At 42.7% G+C, this 20770-nt stretch overlaps 1 protein-coding gene across 11 annotated transcripts in view; it reads right to left on the bottom strand.

Annotated features, from left to right (window-relative positions):
- The window catches only part of SEMA3D (semaphorin 3D), a 143891-nt gene extending 123369 nt beyond the window's left edge, over positions 1 to 20522 (bottom strand). For 2 of the 11 annotated variants that reach the window (XM_074573355.1, XM_074573353.1), the window contains exon 1: positions 20073 to 20522. The gene's annotated coding sequence lies outside the window, so the exon portion shown is untranslated. Of the gene's footprint in view, positions 1 to 3129; positions 3259 to 7749; positions 7843 to 19331; positions 19464 to 19588; positions 19799 to 20072 lie in introns of those variants that run through there. The other 9 variants (XM_074573350.1, XM_074573359.1, XM_074573352.1 and 6 more) reach the window with 8 other exon arrangements.
- Positions 20523 to 20770: the final 248 nt, after the last annotated feature.

Raw genomic sequence — 20770 nt, 5'->3', positions numbered from 1 at the left:
CTGAGACGGCAAGGCCATATTGTGCTCCAGCTAATAAAGTGTTTCAGATCAAGAAAAACAGGCAAGGCTGCATCACTCTGGCCTGCGTCGTATGGACTCTTTTTTTTTTTTGCCTTTGAAACATTCCATTTACTGTTCAAGCCAAGACAAGAAAAGAAACATTTTTAACCTTAAGAGTCTGACATAAGCCTACAAAATTAAATAGCCAGGGCTGAAGTGAAGCAGGTTTTACAGTTCTTAAGTAGCTAGCCTTTGTTCCTCCCTTAACGGTACAGCTATAGTCAGGGAAAACATTGCAAACCACAAGCAAAGAGGCAAGAGTAGATTCAACTGCCTTTATTTGCAGTGAAATCTATGCAGGTCAGGGCCACATGGTACTAAACACTCTACAAACAAAGAGCAAGTGTCAATGCCTTCCCTGATGAGCTTACATCTAAGAAGACAAAACAAACAAAAGACGGGTGGAGGAAAAGCCTGTGTAATTACAGGAATATGGTACAGTTGCCCCCAGCACAGCTCTGACTTGAGCTTCCAGACCCCAAGTCTAAGTCTGTATCAATAAAGAAAATGTGCCAGACACTACTTGCAGATCCTGAGACAGAGCAGCCCAGCACAGCTTCTGTCCATACAGCTAAACCCTTGTTCCCTTCAAAACCGAGTGGTCTCATCCATATTGCCTCCTGGGATCCCTTCACATCCCCCCAGCTTATGATAGGCAGTTTGGAAATGTGCTAGTTGACAAAAGCAAAAACCAGTCCAGTGAGCACGCTAACAAACATCACGGGTTACTGCGGGCCCATACCGTCTTTTGGCCTTGTTTAACTTGCAAATACAGATGTGACCCATCTGTCTCCCCTGCAGTCAGCTTGAGAGTCCCTGAACCCACGAGGGAAACGTGCCACTAACGCCATCAGCCATCAGCCGAGCAAGATAGGCAGTCAGTGACAGAGCCAGCAAAGCATCCCAGCAAGTTTTGGCACTTAAAATGTACTGCCTTTCATTGTGTAATTTCTGTGGAGAATACTAAGCCATGAAAAATATTCCAACAGTGGGAATACAGATGTACAAATTGGGCTAACACGACTTTCAGGTAGAAAGTAAAAAGGGAAGGCGGTTCTAGGTTCTAGGTGTGGGCAGATAAACTACAGGTGAAATTTTTGAAATTTAACTCTGGTTTTACAGAAGACAGTGCCAGGCTAAAACATCGGCTGTTTTTTTCTGATCATTGAAACTCTGTTTTCAGAAAAGCTTTGAGAAACTTGGAATAAAACAGCAAACAGCTGATAATCACAACAGTGCACACAAGTGTCCTCTTACAAGATCCGGCTCAGGGTCATGCTTTTAGAGCAGAATTTCACCGACTTCTCCATGGATGTTCTTAGTTCACCTTCCATGAGATACAGACCTCAAAAAAGAAAGAGAGGTGATAAAAGCCATGCAGGCAGCACTATGGCAGGGGGGCCTACAGTACTTGTCATGACCCTCATGCCAATGTCACCACCTCTTTCCTTCTGCCAGATGACCTGTTCATGAAGTCACTCTCAGCTGCAGTCAGCACTGTCCGGTTTACTTTAAACACCTTACGTTCAGTGTTACTACACTTGCTGCAAATGGATCTGCAGGACTGAGGACAGAAGGTTCATGATGAAATGAGGGTGGAAACAGGTAATTAACTTTTAGATTACAGACAAAGGGTTACAGGCAAAGAAGGATATGGGATGAATCCCTTGCTCTCTTCCACCATATGCTCGGAAGAAGGGATTAATTGATGGCACTTAAGAAACTGGCAAAATTATTGCTAGCATCCTCTCGTCATATTCAGAAGATGAGATGCCTAAGTTTTTTTTAATCAAATCAATTCATGAGAAAGAAAAACTAAAACAAATAAATAATCAGCATGGATCTTGGAAGAAAGAGTTTCAGGAAATGTTTTATGGCAGAGAACAACCCTTCTGCCATCCAGCTGTTTGTTTTGTTTTAACAATTCATGAGAGTTGAGCTTCTGCAGCTTCTTTTCTTTTTCCTATTCCAAAAGCCTTGGGGATGTTTCTCTTTTAATTTTGAGCCCACTCTTGAGCTGGGAATTCTTTTCCCAACGTGTGAATGTGAATGATACCAATGAAGATTGTGCAACTGCTTACCTCTTCTCTTGCTGCTCAAGTTGTTTGCCTAACTCTTCTTGAGAGCAACAAAAGAAACCTTTTTCTTTTAATGGGTTTATTTGGATCTATGGAAATCAAGGACTCTTAGTCTCCCTACATGGATTTATAAAGTCTTCTGCAGAACTGAAGGACTTTGTTTTGTATGAAGAAACTCTGAAATCAGGAGCCACCAGGTTGTCTGATACAGAAAGAATCAGGAGTCTGATTTGCACAGTTCTCAGCACTTATACCTCCAGGGATGCTGAACCTCCAAAAAGCTAACAAAAATAAATTATATGATGCCACAGAGAAGTTTCCCTCTTCCAACCTGGGTACGACAGCAGGAAAATGGCCACCGTGGCTCCAGATAAACCATAAAAGACTAACGCAGATGTTAAAAAAGCAGACAAATATGAAGGTTTGTCTTTGTTTTCCTGTAGGTGTATATTGTGCCTGTAGACACAATTTTGGATTAATAGGCCAAATACAACTCTTTAAAGTTAAGGGAAAAGTCTCAGTCTCTTCAATCACATTCTCTTTGATTTACTTATTAATTTCATTTGTCGTGTGACATAAAAGCACCCAGCAAGCTTTTATACTTCCTTCACCAAACAGCCACCCAGATGCTCAACAGCCATGGCAGTGATAATCCTAAATCAAATCCTGTGTGATTTTCCCATACTAAATACACTACGTTACACTCCTGCAGCACTGCCAGTGAACAACGGGGCAGATCGGCTCCAGCAGCCATCACCATGTAAGCCTATCCTGGTTCACCAGCATAGAAGCCCATCCTGGTTTAGCAGCAGAGACTGAAGATGCTACCTCTGCTCCAAGTTTGCAACAGCATGTTTTTCGAAAGATGAAGGGGAGAGGGAAAAAAAAAAAAAAAAAGGAAAAAAGAAAACTAGCACAGAGGTTATTTCATTGAACGTTCTGGCACTGAAACAGTGAAAGAGGCTCCCGTGTTGATGATTAAGAGACTCACCCCAGCTCTAGGTGTCAGTTCATCTAGTTTCCATTTACAGTCATTAGAGAGAAACAGGCACTTCAGGGGCTGATTACTCCCAGCCACTTCAGACTTCTTGGATGGGAAGCTGAGGTGTCTCCCTCTCTGCTGATTAGATAGAGAAACTACATGACCATCTTAGTTGAGATACTTAGAGCTTGCTCCTTGGAGCCCTCAATCAGTGTTACCAAATGGACATGGAGCTCCAACAGGTGGAGTCATGGATCAAATAGAAAAGTAATTGCACAAAAGGATCTTTAAAAATGAAAGAATATCAGACAACTACAATCAATTTCTCTCAAAAAGCATTTGAAAATTGGTGCTACAGGTCCAATGTTTTGCCATTACAAGAAACAAATCCTCAGTGGCCAAAGACTTGTCCATTTCCACCTTCCAAACCTCCCCCTCAGCAATCCCATCAAATCAATTGCAAGGAACAGTTACCTACAACTATGAAAGAGCTAATCACTACACCTTCATGACTCCAAGCTGAATGAGAACAGTAATACCTAAGTTCTCAGGTACACCTTTGTTCTCTAACATACCTGTTAATGTTTTTTCAGAGGAGTTTTAACTCATGCTCTTTGTACATCGTGTGTAGACTAATGAGGCTCTGAGTGCAGATGAACTTTACAGCAATGGCTGTAATACAGGTGATAATATTAATAATACCCATTTCTCTTGTGTATTGCCCTATCACACCTCAAAAGCTGTCTGCATTACTCAGTTAAATCGTTTTCCTTAATGTCATCCTACCTGGTGCAACAAGAACAATCAGTGCTGTGTCAAGAGAGAGGAAGCTGCTGTAAACCCCTGGGCTATCACAGCTATTGCTGCAGCTGAAATTTGGTCTGATTGCTTCACTTCAAAATTTTTGGCTGTTTTTTGCTATTAATTTTGGAAAGCTTCCAAAATAAACCTGATAAAATCCTCAACATCACAAAAGATGCATTCTTCCCCATACTTGTAAATCATCTTTGGCACACTTCCCAATTTTAGTAATTATAGATTTCCCCCAAGCTCCCTGCACATTGCCCATAGATATACAGCTTTGTATGATCTGTCTTCTAATTCGGAAAACTACAGCAAGCTATTGCATGAACCCCACATTAGACAGTAGAGCAATTCAATACTAAAGCACTGTTTAGGTCTCTGTATGGTTTTCTTGATGGATGTTACACTGCTGATCTATTTTTATGTATTATTTATACTGGGATAGTGCCTAGAGGCCCCAGTCAGGGGCAGGACCCCATACTGCTGCACATACTATGTCGGAGGATACAAGAGTCTCTCCTCCTTTCAGCTTATAGTCTAAGTATATAATGAATGACACCAGATGGATAAAACAGAGACAGGGAGCAAAAAGTGAGATAGTTGTTCATAACAGTGACAGGCAGAGCACAACAGCTACTTAGCTATATATAGGCAATGTGGTGTTCCTGTCACTGTTGCCTGCTTTCTCTCTGTCCTCTGTGTTATGTTTTACAACCTGCAGTGACCTGTGGACAAGCACTCATACACAGAGTCGTCCTCTGTGTCTGAACCACTGGGCCCTTGGAAGCATCCTTCACTGCCCACATCAGGCCTCTGGGTGAGATTCAGAGGATGTAAATCACAGGAAAGATATAGGTACATACAGAGGATGATTCAGAGCCCCTGAATTAGGGCAAGCTGATCATGTGAATTCACAGGTTTGGAGTCACTCATGGAAGGGATTGGGAACCTGGTGTGTCAAGGGAGCCCAGCAAGAAGCTGGTCTCAGTGCAATTCACATAATCTCCACCTTTATTCCCTTACGCATTGACAGTGCAGAATATATATATACATGTGTGCGTGTATATATATGCATTTCTGCAGCAGGAACAGCCAAGAGTCCTTCCAGTGTCCAGGAACATTGTGCCTAGTTCAAGCCCAGGCTCTCTGGGGAACCAGCAATAGGTGCATCTCACACCTAACTTGCTGACTAAGTCTCACTCAGGTTGAAGATGGGGGTTCAAGCTCACAACCTTGTGACCCAAATGCACTTCTTCAGTTAGAGGGTTCTTAGTTCATGTCCTGGTTTAAGTCAGGATTGCTCCACACCCAGATAAAACCCCCACTGCGTTTAGATCCCCTGTGTGAACCCTAAATCCTCCTCTAAGTTCTTAGGACAGTCTATCTCCAATTTCCCAAAGTAATAGGTATTGGGTCTGTAAGGTCAAGAAAAAGCAATATAAACTCTTGCAAATACATTTTGCACTTATAAATTCAGCATATTTTAGACATTCCCAAGCATAAGTCTAGTCCAGTATCATATGTGGCCACAGGCTCTCTGACACCAGGTCCCTGTCCCTGAAGTGACTTATTGCTCACTCATCCCTGCCCCTTCATCAATAGATGAGCCAGGAGACAGAGGGCTGAATAGCGAAGGGACTCTCTCCTTCCCTCCCCTGCAGATCCAGTGAAGTAGGTAAACGACAAGCAGTTGTGAGGAAAACAAGAGTCCAGCTGTGTGAAGATGAGCTCTGGAGAGGCTGGAGGTGGGAGCTACCAAGAGAAGAGGGACAAAGCCTGCAAACAGGCCTTTTCTTTGAAGAGGGCAAATCAAAAGGAGTAAACTAGTCACAAAGAGATGTTGCTGTCCCGCAGGGTAACAAATGTAATAATATAAAGGAGGATTCTATCACTGAGTCACACCTACAGCAGGATAAACTGATGAAGCTCATCTTTCTTTGAAATGTGAACTTGTGCAATTGCATGAGTTAGCAGGGACCTCAGATAGGTTACCTCGGTCTTCCTCATGAGTGTTTATTTCTCAACCTTTCCTCAGACCCCTAGCATCCTACAGCTGCTTTGCCCGTGGACCTCCAGCAGCTCTAATAGGAGCTCCCAGAATTTTTGTAGCTCTCCTATGAATAACTTTCCCATATTATGTTTTTTCTTTAAATTCACAGTGCCCATAATTGTATTTTCTCTGTGGGTTGGTCTTTTTCAAGGAGGTAGCTACCACCCAGAGGTAACGCAGTATCTCCAGCTACCATGAGGCTACTGTATTAAAGCAAGAGACATTAGGAGTAGATTTTCAAAGGAGCTCAGCTCCCATTTAGTTATTAAGGCCTAGAATTTCAAATGTAGTATTAGGTAACGTGGGACACGTACACCTTACTGGCTACAACATTCATTAGTAGTACGTGCACTGTAGCACTTATGGGAGGTTGCTAGTCTGCACAAGGACTGCTTCACACAAACATGGTAACTGGGAGCTCTATCATGTCGTTAGTTTTTAATAAAATACTTCCTGAATGTTTTATGAGAAATAACAGGAGGAAAAAGGAAGTTCTTTGAGCTGGTTTCTGTAATTCTTTTAAAAGAACCTTTCAGTAAATACGCTCATTGAAGACATTTTTTTCCCTTAAAATCAAGCTGAGTTGATTTTGTTTGATCCTTTTATTCTTGCCTGATTTCAACCATCTAAAATTCAGGCATTGTCTTGGCTCCCTCCAGAGAAGGTGGAGACAGGCACTGCTGGGGTGAATTCATCCCCCATTTCAGATACTGTCGCCGAATAGGGCTCATTGCCCTTTGGAGCCCCTCATCTCCGTACTGAAAATAGAGAAAGATTAGATGACTACCTTACACTACAGACAAGTGAAATAAATCCCATCTTAATTAGTTTTTTCTGCTCAGTATACTTGCATGGCTCCCATTGTTACAAATAACAAACACCCATACTTTCCAAACATATTATTCTCACACTCTTCCTATGACAAAGGGCAGCTTTTACCCATTCACAGACATATATAGCTGAGGCAGGTAGAGGCCAAGATCCAGACCTGCAAAGGTATTTAGCAAGTTAATTGTCTAAATTAGGTGGTTTTCAGTCTCAGCTGACAAACACTCCATGATGTAGACAAAGAAGTGGCAGCTGGGTGCCTTTAGGAATTTGCTAGGATCTAAGCAGAAATGACTTGCCTAAGGACGTATGTCATGGAATTAACCCCAGGTCTCCTGAGCTGCTGTCCTAACTTTTGGAATGTCCTTAACATTAACCAAATCCTCTGCTGGTTTTGGAATTAAACTTTTGAAGTATTTACAGTCATATTGTCTTCTTTGTCAAACTCAAACAAGCTATGCATGCTCAAATCCTTTAATTTTTCCTCATAAATCAAACCTGGCTCAAAGCCTCCCTTCTCATTTTTATTGCTCTTCTCTAAGCTCTCTTTAGATGTTAACTTACCAGTAATAGCACAACGAGGCTAAAATTCCAGGTTGGATCGTTAGGTGTTACTATGATATAAGTAAACACATGAACACAAGCATAAAGTTGGACCTTTCACTAAAATCAGTTAAAATGTTGTATTCACTTCAATGAGCACAGCGTTCTACTCTGATATGTGGCATCTGAGCACTCTGTATCACAGCACAGTGCACTGGTATTTCTGTTGCACTTACAGAAATAATTGACCAAGACCTTAAAATTGAAATACTTAGGGCTTGTCAACATGAGAGTCCGGACACAGTAAAATGTGAATTAGCAGCATACTGACACACGCAATCACCGGCACTGCAATCACGTCAGACAGAAGTGTGTATTAGACTTTTAATTAGAAAGCAGCTTACTTGACTTCGAAAGCAGCCTTAGGACATACACCCTGCGCCTGGTCATGCAGAGAATTACTGTGAAGAAGATACCACGCTGTACACTCTTATTCTAGTTCAACAGCACGCTGACTTCCGCATGTAGACAAACCTTATCAGACCAGAGCAGGCTTCAGTATTGGGCGATATGTGTTTCTTAGAATAATCTTGGGGAGAACTGCTGAATGCTAAGCATGTCCTCTGACTTCCCCGGGACTTGCACCTGGGTTGCAATAAGGGCCAATTTATTAAAAAAGACCCTATTCATTTCATCTGTGTTGATATTTTTTTGGAAATTATCTCAGTAAGGTGAGACAGAAAAGCAAATTTCTGAAGGGAGAGAGAGGTGACAGTCTCACATTATTCAAACAAATGACAAGATAAAAACCTGTTTCTGGTACTACACAAATGCAGTTCTCCCCTTCTAGGACAGCAGCTATGATCTCTAACTAATCAAAACAATCCTATATCAGCTTTGAATTACCATCAAAGCCTATCCATGTTTTGCTTTCAGAAACTATAAGCACTGAGTATGGACAGCTGGCGGGAAACATACAGGTAAAGTATCATGCATATTTCAAGAAAGATGTTTAAATAATTGTAAAACTTCAGATTAGTAGAGGCACATTTGATCAACTCCTGTACTAAACAGACCACAGAAACCTCAGACAGTCACCTTTATACTGAATCCAGTAACTTGTTAATGGACTAGCAGTTATTGTCCAAATGGGATTCAGTTTCCGGACACATCAAGAAAACAAGATTCTGCAATTCTTCCACTAAATTGCCTTGCCCATCTTCTGAAATTGAAAAAGATAAAATTCCTATGCCAAAACCACCCAGCTTAAGAACAAGGAAACATGTTTGTTCTGTGTCAGGTTTTCCAACCAATGTCTTGTGAACCACAAGAGGAACATGCTACTTCGAAGTTTTACACAAACCAGAGAATCCCACGCACCACCATATCTCTGTAGGGAATGAAGAATAAGTAATTAGGCAGCAAACACTGCCAAAAACTCAAATGCCTATTTTGGGACTTTCTCCCAGCCTAAGAGAAAAGCAGGAGGTGGAAATGACAGCTACACAAGAAAAGACACCCATGGGACTGAGGTCACATCTTCAACTTGAGCATGTCCAAAAAGAGCTCTGAGCAATTGCTGCTGCCTCCACAGTATAGATGGGTTTTCTCTCTGAGTGGTGGCACACACAGGCTAAGCCTGGGAATTTTTCCATAATATAATATATTTGTATGTCAGACCAGATCCCATTGGTGGGATCTAATATAACTAGTTGGAAAAAAAGCTACTGATTTTGTAGGAGAAAACACTGAAGACACTGACTGAGGATCCTGGATCCATCTGAACACAAAGCCCCGAGTCTTGGTGGCTCTACACAACAAACTGTTTTCACAGTGTCAATCATTAATTTCTGCATCCTCTGCCAGCACCTTTTCAACTTTTCTGCTTGCGCTCACACCTCTTCTTCCGTGTGGCTCAAAGAAGAATGAAGAGAGTCAACACAATTTAACAAGAGTCACGCCTTCCAAGCATCAAAACACTATTTTGTTGAGAAAAGAATGAAAACAAATAGTACAGTGCCTACTGCAAGGCCTTGTGAGGTTCCCCCAGGGCCATCACAACAGACTGTGGTAATCTCTGCTGATGCTTGCACCAAAGATAACAACACTACTTATATTCAAAGCCAATGTGTCCCAGTTATTCTGGCCGTACATGCAATTTCACTTATAAAGAGGAGTGTAGTGCTTTATATATAGTCTAATAGCTTATCTTGGAGGTGTTAGATCCCACTTTCCATTGTGTTGTGTGAACTCCTAGATGGAAAAACCCCACAATGAATCCAAACGCATTCCAAAATGCTCTTCTCACATCACTTTAGTGGCATTTACCTTGTTTGTAGGGAAAGGAAGGAAGGAAAGGACAGAAAGGATGGAAAGTACTTTTTTCTTTTTTTTTTTTAAATGCTATTCATTAGAGCCCATTTTATTATCCTTAAAGCAGGGTGATAACCTAGGATAAAAATAGAAACAAAGGCTGTCTTTACTAAGAAAATTACTATCCATATTTCAGCACTGACCAACTGCAGAACAGCTGTGCCTGTGTTATCAGTGGCATAAATGCTATTATAAACAAAGGCATTTTTACCATTGTCACGCAAACCTGATATGAGACTTGAAAACTGTCTGAATTCTCTCCCTTCAGTAGCTTAACACCCTAAATGCAGGATTGTTACTGAGTAGAGCAGCCCTAGGGAGTGAGGTTTTTTCATTATGTCGGGACCATTTCTGGGAATTGACAGGAGACAGGATAACTGCGCCTGAAGTTCTTACAAAAGCACAAAAGAGTTAAACTGTAGGAACAAGATGAAATTTCAGAGGGGAGAAGAGTTTGGAGGCAGGAGCAGCTTGCCCTGTGCCTTGAAACCATCTGGAGAACTGCTGCAGCAAAGAGGTGAGGACGGGCAATTCCAGCTAGGAGAGACCAAGGAGAGACCACACGTCCTTGTGCCATAGGACATGCTGGCAGCCAGCACGGACCCAGCACAATGGGAAAACCAGGGATAAACTATACAGAATCTCACCTTGGGTGTTAAACTGAATATGACAATTTCATTCTGCTTTCCGCCCAACCCCCCCCCCCCTTGCTTTGAAAACAAATGTTTGGGATTAAGAAAGACAAACCCCCTGCACAGTTCGCTGCACATACCTCCTGCTTTTCTGTCCAGGCTGTGAAAAGGTACAGAAATTGTCACTGGAGCTTTCAGCAGTGTTTTGTGCTTAAGTATTTTTTCTTCAACCTTACACATCAATGTACAACGGCAACAAATTGAGAAAAAAACCCAACCCTTCCACAACTGTAAAAGCCAAAGCACAATAATTCATCTATCACCAGGTAGCTAGGGTTTGATTTTAAGCACCATCGCAGAGATCAATGTCTATGTTATGAGTTTCATAATGGAGCTCGTGTTGTCATTTAGGAAAGCAATGAGCAAAGTGCACAAGGTGTCGGGGTGTTATATTGGGAAAGCTATTTCTTTGCCATAGATTCATTTTTTACTTTTTTTCAAGCTGAGGCAGGTTTATGAGATAATATACGTCTGCTTTTTGTAGACATCACTAGAGGACTATAAACACCAAGTCATAACTCCAGAACAAATCTGTACACTGCAAACGGTATTACCCAGGACACTTATCTTAAAAAGATAGACACCACAGAGCAGCAGAGGTAAATGCACCCTTTCTTCTAGAAAGAGGACCTAAAAGACCCTTAAGCCTGAACTATGTTAGTAACTCTCTTAGATGCATCAATTCTCTCACTTTTTCCTCTATTAGGTGGGACTGACATTCCGAAAAGTACATCCAGCCAGCTTTTCCTTAAAGCCTTTAAAACTTTGAGTTCAATTTACAAAATGATAAATGGAGTCTTAAGATAAACACCTTGGATTTCACCGGGTCTGAGAAAACCTCAGTTCTGACATTATATGCTGTAGAAGACATCAGATCAACACACCACAATGACTCAGGCAGTAGTTATGTAAAACATCCTTGTCTACTAAAATTGTTTTAGCCAAAAGATTAGATAAATAACAGAGATTTATGATCTTAACTGCCTCTTCAGTCACCCAGGTTCAGCATTAGAGACCAGTATAAACCCTGTCTTCTGCTCTTACCAGGCTTTGCATGTAGCCAAACCTGCTTAACAACATGTCCCCTGTGGCACCTGGGCCACTGGCTGCACATACAACAAAGCCGGCATTATTCCAAGCTGCTCAGTGTCTGTGGTGTTCAAAAGCAGGCATTGCTTTGCCCACCTTACTTAGAAAGCCAGGGTGGGCTCCAAGCGTGCCCAGTTCTCCCACAGACTGAAACCAGATGATCTGCCTCTCCCAACACCTCTTCCAGCAGCCCCAAGGTTAGTGCACTCCTTCAAGAACAGATAGGATTGGGCTCCGGATGATCAATTCAATAGTGTAGTTCAGTATCGAATAGGAAATATCAACACCGATAACAAAACATTAGTTGGAGCAGGACCACTAAGAGAAATCTTATCCCTGAAAGATGATGCTCTAACCGCGCCAAGCCATAGTCCCTTTTGTTGAGCGTTTGATGTCAGAGCACTCGCAACAAAGTGGAACGACTGTGGTGGCCGGGAAAATCATGCTCCCAAGCACCAGCAACACCATCGCTCAGCCACGCGCCTGAAAAACTGCGCTTCCAGGTCACCTCAGACCAGTGCAGACACCTGAACCACTCAAATATATGCTACAGATTTTTATTTTTTTTTAATTATTTTAATTTTTATTTTGTTTTAAATTTTGAGACAAGATAAAAACCGACCCTACGTAGATATCTATCTGCTGGGAGAGCTCATGGCTGAGGATCCCAAATGAATTTCTGTGCTTAAATTTGCGGCTCGGGGCCCAAGCTGCAGAGCACTCCTCCTAACTTTCTGCAGGCTGGCTTACCTTGCCTTTCCTCATGACTTGTGGCTTTTGGGGATCCCACCACAATCACCTGGTCAGTGCACAAGAAGCAATAGCACTTGCTTAGTACTTCAGTCGCTAGCTTCTCTTTACAACTTTTCCCCCCAAATGCTTTCAGCGTGCACCACTAACTTAAGTCTCTGCTGTCTTCTTTCCGCTTTTAGAGCTGCTCATTTCTTCTAAGGACATAGGGCTGCCCTTAGCTATCACAAATCACTCCATTAATTTCAGTTATGCATCTCTAATTCATACTATCTGAAGATGCAGGTAGTTATATCTTGATTATTTTTTTTTTTAACATAATAACTGTTGCGTGCTACTGTCATTCCCATGGACACCGTCCACTGCCTTGATGCAGCAGTTTTATCTACAAGCTGTAGCAGAAGTTTGCCCCTCAGCTCCAGAGTACATCACACTAATGGGATGCGAACAGTGCCTTGTGCTAAATTAAAACCCACCTATCTGCGGGTGGTTTTCCTGTCATTAAAATGATCATTATGAAACCCCCCACCCAGGACTACTTTTGCAGGATCCCATTCAGGAAGTATACTTTATTGATCTAGAACTCTGAAATGAAGACACGCAGATTTAAAGATCCATTGACAAAAAAAACTCCTTACGAAAAAAAGGTATTACATTTTGGCTTCAGGAAGGGTATAGAGGTAATAAAGATAACTGCTTTTATTAGCTCACCCTTTATGCTTGGATTTCTGTTCAATTGACCTGTTTCTACAAATTAATGACTTACAATATTTTACTCTTAGACAGCAAACTGGATGACACCAACTGTCTCCACTATTAACGTGCTGAGATACACGAAGATCAGGTAAAAATTGGTATGCCTGCTACCTAGATGAAAAACATCCTGAATTATGTTTTCTCCTTCTTGGTAAATTTGTGTTTCTGCATAGTATTTATAGCAGATCTTTTTTTTCTTTCTTTTGAAGACAAGAGTTCTGCTCTGGTTGAAACACAAAAGCTTAGAGTCTCCAACTCAAAGTATCACATGGCTCAATGGATGCAAGAATTCCAGATTTGTTCATGTGCAGACATTGTGCCTCTAGAAAATCCTCTAACTTCGTTATAGTACACCTCCCCAGAATAAAGTGGATTCTTTGAAGCTGCATTATTCAGAAATTAATCTGCTAAACTAAGGAGGTCACAGGAACTAAAAGTCAGGTTAATTCAATTTAATTAATTTATTGAGGCATTAGGCCAAATTTGCTATTTATCTTTCACAATACGGGATCTCATAATGTCATTACAAATTCAACTTTGCCCTGATGCTTATATCATTTAACAACAGAAAAACAGGCTGAGACCTCTGTTTACTCTACGAAATAAAATCGGTTTTGTTAGTTGTCTTCTTGAGGAAGCTACATCTCTTTACCTTCTGTACTTGCTGGCTCTTGCCCTACGCTATAGTTGAAAGTGAGCTTTGTTTTTTTGTTTAGTTGGATACATCACCAGTGCTAAACACAAGAGGATTTTCATTTCTAACTGGGGCCTCTTGATGCTACTTCAATATAGCTAATAAATTAATAAGAACTCTGAAAGACAAAAGGTTCATTGCTTGCAACTAATGACAATACAAACAGAAGTGATAAATCATGATTATCCATATCTTATGCATGCTTCCTACTAAAAACAACATCTAAAGAAATACAGACAGAGACAAACAAATTTGCTCCTGTGTCTCCTCTGATTTCTATTAAGCAACAACGGGTCTTCAGAGACGTAACATGCAATCACCCCATTGGTAGGACATACCGTAGTAGCTTTGAAGATGTATTTTTGTCCTAAATAAAGGTTTTCAGGCACCTTCTTAAAAAAGAAAACATGTCATGAAGTCAAGTAAGTGATTGGTATTTTATATGCAGGTGGAACACATCTTTCAGAAGTCAGAGAATGGATATAGGAATGTTACATCTTGCAAAGGTACAGATTATGAAGAAAGAAAGAAACAGTGCAACGAACCTTACAGTCAAGGCTGGTTCTTTCTGTAAATCTTGGAGAAAATGAACTGCATTTGCAATGGTCTGTCACTACTTGCCCTTCATTTGATTTCCCTCGCTTAAAGTGTGGCTGTTTAGCTCTCTTGATACCAAAGGATGTTATGGACAATTTTCCTTTATTACACTGTTCTAAAGCCTTTTAGTGTAAGTCTTCATAAAACCTCACATATGTACATTATAAAATTACAGGGAATAAGTTCCATATGAAAAATTCATCATATTTCTTCTTAGTATTTTTTAGCAGACACTCTGACATTAAGCATGAAAGCAACAAACATTGTTTTAATTCTTCATTGTGGAAAGAAAAAAAAAATTTGCTTTTGGTTGAGGAAGAATTTTTTACATACTCCCTCTTTGCAGTCTCTCCCTTGCAAAACCAAAAAAGGATTTTAGACAGACAAAAATTAACCACAATTACATGGAGTGTGTCATTGATAAATTCCAGGGGAATATTACAAGCTAGGTAGGCACATACCGTTAGATGTAGCTGTTCAAAATGTTAAAATTCTAGCCAAGATTAAGCTGGAATATTTGGACACATCAGCCCTCAGGACTGCACTTAACTTTTATAAGACTTGTTCTGACTCCAGATTTAGACTTTAGGAAAGTACCTCTTTCAAGAGGGCATTTTACACAGCAGTCTATCTTTAAACATGTGCTTAAGTCCCTTGAAGTCACTAAGTACAGATAGACTGAGAACAGGCGCAAGTCTTTCATTTCGTGACAGTTTTGTATAATTTTCAGTTAATCCTAGGCTTTCTGTTTCCAGTGCATTCAGTCCTGAGTTATGCTGACGCAAGATGAGATCAGAGTCAGGGCTGCAGTGTCCCCAGGATTTTTGGAAGGGAACACTCCAGAAAAATATTGGTGACTTCTCTCCTTCCCATCCCCTTGGAAAAAAGTAAATAAGAAAACAATAACAAGAAACACTCAACATATTATTGGAGTATGCTCAGATGTTACAGAACTTTTTAGCCTCTCTTCTTCTGTGTGACATCTGCTTCCTGCGAGCCTCCTGATTCACTGACCAACTAGACTGGAAACAGTTTAATTATGGATATTTGTTTTGCTTTTAAACTGACCACATTAAAAGAAAAAAGCTCACACGACTCTTCTTTCTGTTTATTATAACACAGGAAGAAAAATAGGCAGAGATGTACAAAAAGGACCCGTGTTACTGAAAGCTGAGTAACACATACAGTGTGAAAATCATGCAGTGCAAAAGGTCCTCACGAGTTACAGGTCTCCATGTAGATATAAGCATTAGAGCATGAATTTGACTTCAGCCACGTATATACCCTTTAGGAATCATTCTGCAAATTGAGGTTGCAAATAAATGGCTCTAATGTACTGTCCTTAGTCTGACCAGTGAAGCTGACTATTAGGCAAACCGTTAGGTACCAGCAGAGCTCTGAACCTTAACCACATTTTCCAGTTATGTTGTAGGGAAGTGCAATGATTTAGTTAAGGCCAGTATAATATTCTAGGCTTCAATACCACACCCATAACCCTGATAGTCAAATTGAGTCAATGATTTAACCCAGATGGGAATCCAGGTTCTTCTTGGCTTACTGTTATCTGTTCTGCCCATTAGGCTATATGACTTCCATAAATTATTTTGGAGTTCCTGTTAAAAGAAAATAAATCCACATGATGCTAAATGCTGCCTCCCAACTGTAATGCAAACTGGAATTTTGGACCACAGCACTGCTCCCTGACTCATCCTGGATCCCCTCCATGTGACGTTGGATCCATCTAAACTGGGGAGAGTGGAATAGAAGGGCTGCTTTTTTTTTTTTCTCCTTTTTTTTTTTTTTTTTTTAATCACCGACTGTCAGATAACACATGGATGTTCACTCAGTGTGTCTCTAGGATGTGAAAAATAACAATACCAGAGCGGGGCCTTTCTGAATACACAAGGATAGAAAGGAGAAGATAAAAGGACCAAAGATTTACACAGGGATAATTTAAGCACTGACTCATTGCCATTGCTAAGTTTATAAAATACATAAAACCCAGACAGAAATGTTGGGCGGGGGGGAGATTGTGTTAAGAAGTACAACAGAGGTGCAGCACTGTAAAAAAGATAAAAATAGCTCACCCGTGGAGCAAAAATTTTCTTCACACGTAGTTTAAATACAGCCACCACACCTCACGTCTCATGGGCATGGCTTTACTACGAGCTTCTCTGTTGCTTGTTTGGAGTTGGAGAAAATCCAGAAAGCGAGGGAAACAAACACATCACACGTTCGCTGCCTCTGTTTGCTTTAAGGACACTCGGCATGCACCTTAAGCATTTTCCATGGGTTAAACAGACAATGGGCCAAATATAGCTCTGGCTATCCCGCAGGCTGCCTTGCCAGGAGAGCGTGGTGGGAAAGCCTGCTTAACCAGCATCGAAGGATTCCCTCATGTAGGAAACCTCAAAGAGTATAGAGGTGGCTCAGTGGCCAATTCCAGCACCAGGGGTTTTAGCCAAAGAAATGCCGGCATGTGCTGGGAATTCAGCTGATTCCCAGCTGATGATTCAACCTCTCCGGAGCCAGGGGTAACCGGTATGTCTACATTGCAGTGGTGCACAGCAGAGACACCTGAGATCACAACTTCTGCAGTTTTAACAGCAAAAAGAAGAACAAGACAAAAAGCAAAATAGAGTTTTACAAAGTGTCCAGAAATACATCGTTATTTTGACCATCCTAAACTGACAGTGTGTTCACAGAGTGACTCTGAATGATTGTGACCTTCTGCAGATTAAACTGTGAAGATGCTGACTGTGTGGGGCATTTGCACCTCCACGTGTTCTTTGATAGGATGTGGAACGAGATGCTGACTACATCCCTTTTGCTAGGACCAAAATAGGGACAGGTTTTGGTGGGAGTGTTTCATTCTTTGGCTTTGCTTTTTAATACCTTTGTGTTTACAGTGTTGATTTGCTTAATTATCATTATTTAATCTCTGAGTAATAATGATGCAGTATTCTCAAATGTTTTAAAGGGCTCTTTCCCAATGAACAACATCTATTTCCATTTAATATTCTAGCTTAATTAAAACTTTTTCTTTTTTTTTTCCTAGGGCCTTGTTTCATTTAATTCCATTGCAAAATCCCAGTAGAATCTCAAGGGTGCAGTATAATTTGCATAATGAATACAGTGGTATCTGCAGTGAAAACATCACCTCTTAGAAAAAAAAAGAAAAGAAAAAGAAAAAAAAAAAACAAAAAAACCCAAACTACTGAGAAGCAGAGTGAGATAAGGGCTATTACAGTGTTTTGGAAGGTCAGCTGATGGAACAACCTGCAGCTGGAGAGAAGCAGGTGGAGGCTGGTGCTTGGGAGTGGGGTCCAAAAGAGGTATCCCTTTCTGGGGCTCTGACAGCAGCTACCCACCAAACCAAAGCTGAGGACAGGAACACAACTCAAAATTATATCTTTCTGAGACTTAATCACCTTACTCAGCAGTACTGGAAGGCATTTCTCTCTTCCTGGGATTATTGTCCTGAAAGCATCTTACAGCAGCCCTTGTAACTGCAGTTGTCCTTATATTTTGAGATGTGGCAGAGGATACTGGTGAAGCTGCTATTTCCATTTCTGGTTAAAGCGCTGCCTGGGCAGAGCCCACGTACTGGCTCCGTGAGACTGGCTCACAATCCTTCTGCCTGGTTTGGAGCACATCATTTTCTGCTTCAATGTTGCACCTAACAGGGAGTCCGCTCTATTCTCCATACCCTGAGGATCCCTGTTGGATTGATCCAGTGGTAAATATAGTTCCTGGATCTCAGGCTAGTCTGGATGTCCAAGCCAAAATAAAGTTCAAATAAAAGTGAAGCCAAGCTGCTCAGCCTGATCAAGGCTAAAACGCATCTATTTATGAGGCATCTCAGAGCAGGACTTGTCTGGGAAACTTTAAGAAAAAGAGGTGTGACACCTGCAGAATTTGGGTACCTCTGTTTGACAATAGGATTACAAATACAGATTAAAGTACCCCAGTTACTCTTTAGAAAGATATTTAGACACCCAGCTTTCACAGATTTAGTAAAGACCTTGTCCCTTACATACCTTGCAGAAAATGATGAGTAGTGCTTTTCTGGATCAGGCCCATAATAAACTAAACAAACTAATTAAAAGGCAAAGATGAAAATCACATCAACTATACTAATAAGGGTTTGAAAAACAGTAATAACACATTGTGCCATGTAACACTAATCACCTCATAATGGTAAACAGTGAAATCAAGTCTCTCTACCTGCTCCCTAGATCTGCAAGTAAGCAGTGAAAAAGAAGTGACATGCTAAAATTCTTGCAAAAAGTTCTTGCCTGCATCTTCACGGCCTCTGCCAGAGCCACAGATGCAGCATTTAGCTGCTGCTTTCTCAACAAAGTGCTCTCTGCTTATGGCCAGACTGCCCCATTGATCTCTATCGGTTTTGGACAAATTTTCCCAATTCAAATGAAAGCAGAGCTTTTTTAAAGGAAACATAGGTAGCTACTTTGTGCTTCTTCAGTACACAGTCACCAATTACCTAAGGCGCTTAGGAATGTTTCCTTTCTAGAAGCAACAACTTTCATTTTGTAATATTCACTGCAAAACAAGGAGCTTTACCACCCTCTGTGCTATTGTACAAAGCAAAGTAGAGGTTGTCAGTGTGAGAAGACAAATAATCTCATTTCAGTGAGCACCCCAGGCCAACCAGGTGCTCTGCAGCTCCCGGTGATGGACACGTTCAGCACAGTCGCGCTCATGGCAATGCTGGAGGACTACGTGGAAAAGAAGGAATTCTGCCACCGCCCCAGCACGCAACAATTTGCCTGATGGACATGGGCTGGCTATGTCCCATCGCCCTGGGACACCTATGCGAAGCAGCGGCAGGCGCAGAGGTGCCGAGGCTGAGGGAACAAAACACCTCTCCCTCCGCCCGCCCCGCTCCCACCTCCCCAGCCTTCAGCCCCCGGCTCCCCAAAACTGTCGCCTCCTCGCCCCTTACCCCCCCCCGCCCCCCAAACCCACCACCCAGGGCAGAGCCGAGGGATTTTCCCAAGCCGGCGCACCTCACCTCCTTGATGACAGCAAGGCAGGTGGCCCGGGGACCGCCGCCAGGTGCCGGCCGCCGGCACCCGCTCCGCGGCGACCCAGGCGGCTGTCGGGACAGAGGCGAGCGGAGGGTCCGGGACAAGCAAAGGGGACCCCATGCACTTTTCCACCCCTTCCCCACACCCCCCCCAACCCCTTCTCCGCGGCGGCGGAAAAGTGCTCCAGCGCCCAGCGGAGCGGCGCAAAGCGTTGGGGACCCCGGCGGGGGATGGCGGGTACCTGCCGGGGAGCCGGAGCGGCGGCGAGGTGCGGGGTGAGGCCGGTGCGGGACCGGGGCCGGTGGCCGGGTTTTTGGAGGCGTTGCGAGGCGGGCGGGCTCCTCCCCGGCGGCGGCGGCGGAGGGTCTCCCTCCTTCTGCGCGGAGTGTCAGAGTTTCCCCTGTCTTCCCTTCCTCCATCCCCGCCACCCCTTTCCACTCCCTCACACGCACATGCACACCCCTCCAGCAAATGGGCTGCTGCGTGCGTGTGTGTGTGTGTGTGTGTGTGTGTGTGTGTGTGTGTCAGCCAGCTCAGACACACACCCGCTGCCGCTGCTCCCGCCGTAGGTCACAGCCCCGGCCAGCGGGGAGACATTCACTCTGTGAAAAGTAGCGGAGCGGACACACAGACACACAAGGACACGGACAGAGTGTGGCAACAATATGCCCACCCTGCTGAGACCGGACACCCTGTGCTCATGTCCTTTCCCCTGGACCACTGACCTCTCCTTGCGCTGCCGGATCACACACCTGTGAGTTTGCACAGGGGCATCCCAACTTCATAGCGCAACCACCCTCCACAGGTGCTGGCCCAGATCATAAAGTCTAAAGCAGCATCAGGTCCACTCACATTATTCCCGTGACACATTCCCGCCGGGGCTGAACTGCAGGTCACTGGCTGGTAGACTGGGAGTGAAAAAAAAAAGAGAAGAAAAAAAAAAAAGCCAGCTCGCCACACTTACTGATAAGGAGAAAGCAGCTGGGTAGTGGCCCAGTGCTAGGGGTTGATGCACGTTTAAGAGTAGCCCACGTGCAAAATTATAGCTGCCAGGGATACATCTGCCTTTGCATTTATTTGTTTTGCCCATGGAATGTGCTTCATCGGTGGTTCTCCAGCTTTCGCATGCTGCAGACCACTTCCTAAGAGAGAAATTCTCTCCTGGACCAACCCACTCCCACACCAAACCCTTCTCTCCAACATATTTCCTTCTGTGGCTGCCCGAGGAAGAGCCTTTCTGCCCACAGGCTGAGAGCCATTGAACACATGGCACAGATAATACCAGACACTTCCAGACAAGACACACTGGGGCTCTTTCAAAAACTGCGTTTCTCTCAGTGAAGAGCTCAGATTGAAAGTCTTCAGCTGGCGACTCAGTTGCAGAACAGACCCCGACTGTTGCTCCCATGAAATAACAGGAGAA

This window comes from Larus michahellis, chromosome 1, assembly GCF_964199755.1.
Source record: "Larus michahellis chromosome 1, bLarMic1.1, whole genome shotgun sequence".
NCBI lineage: Eukaryota > Metazoa > Chordata > Aves > Charadriiformes > Laridae > Larus > Larus michahellis.
Note: the sequence above shows the minus strand (reverse complement) of the source record. Positions and strands in the feature narration are given on the sequence as shown.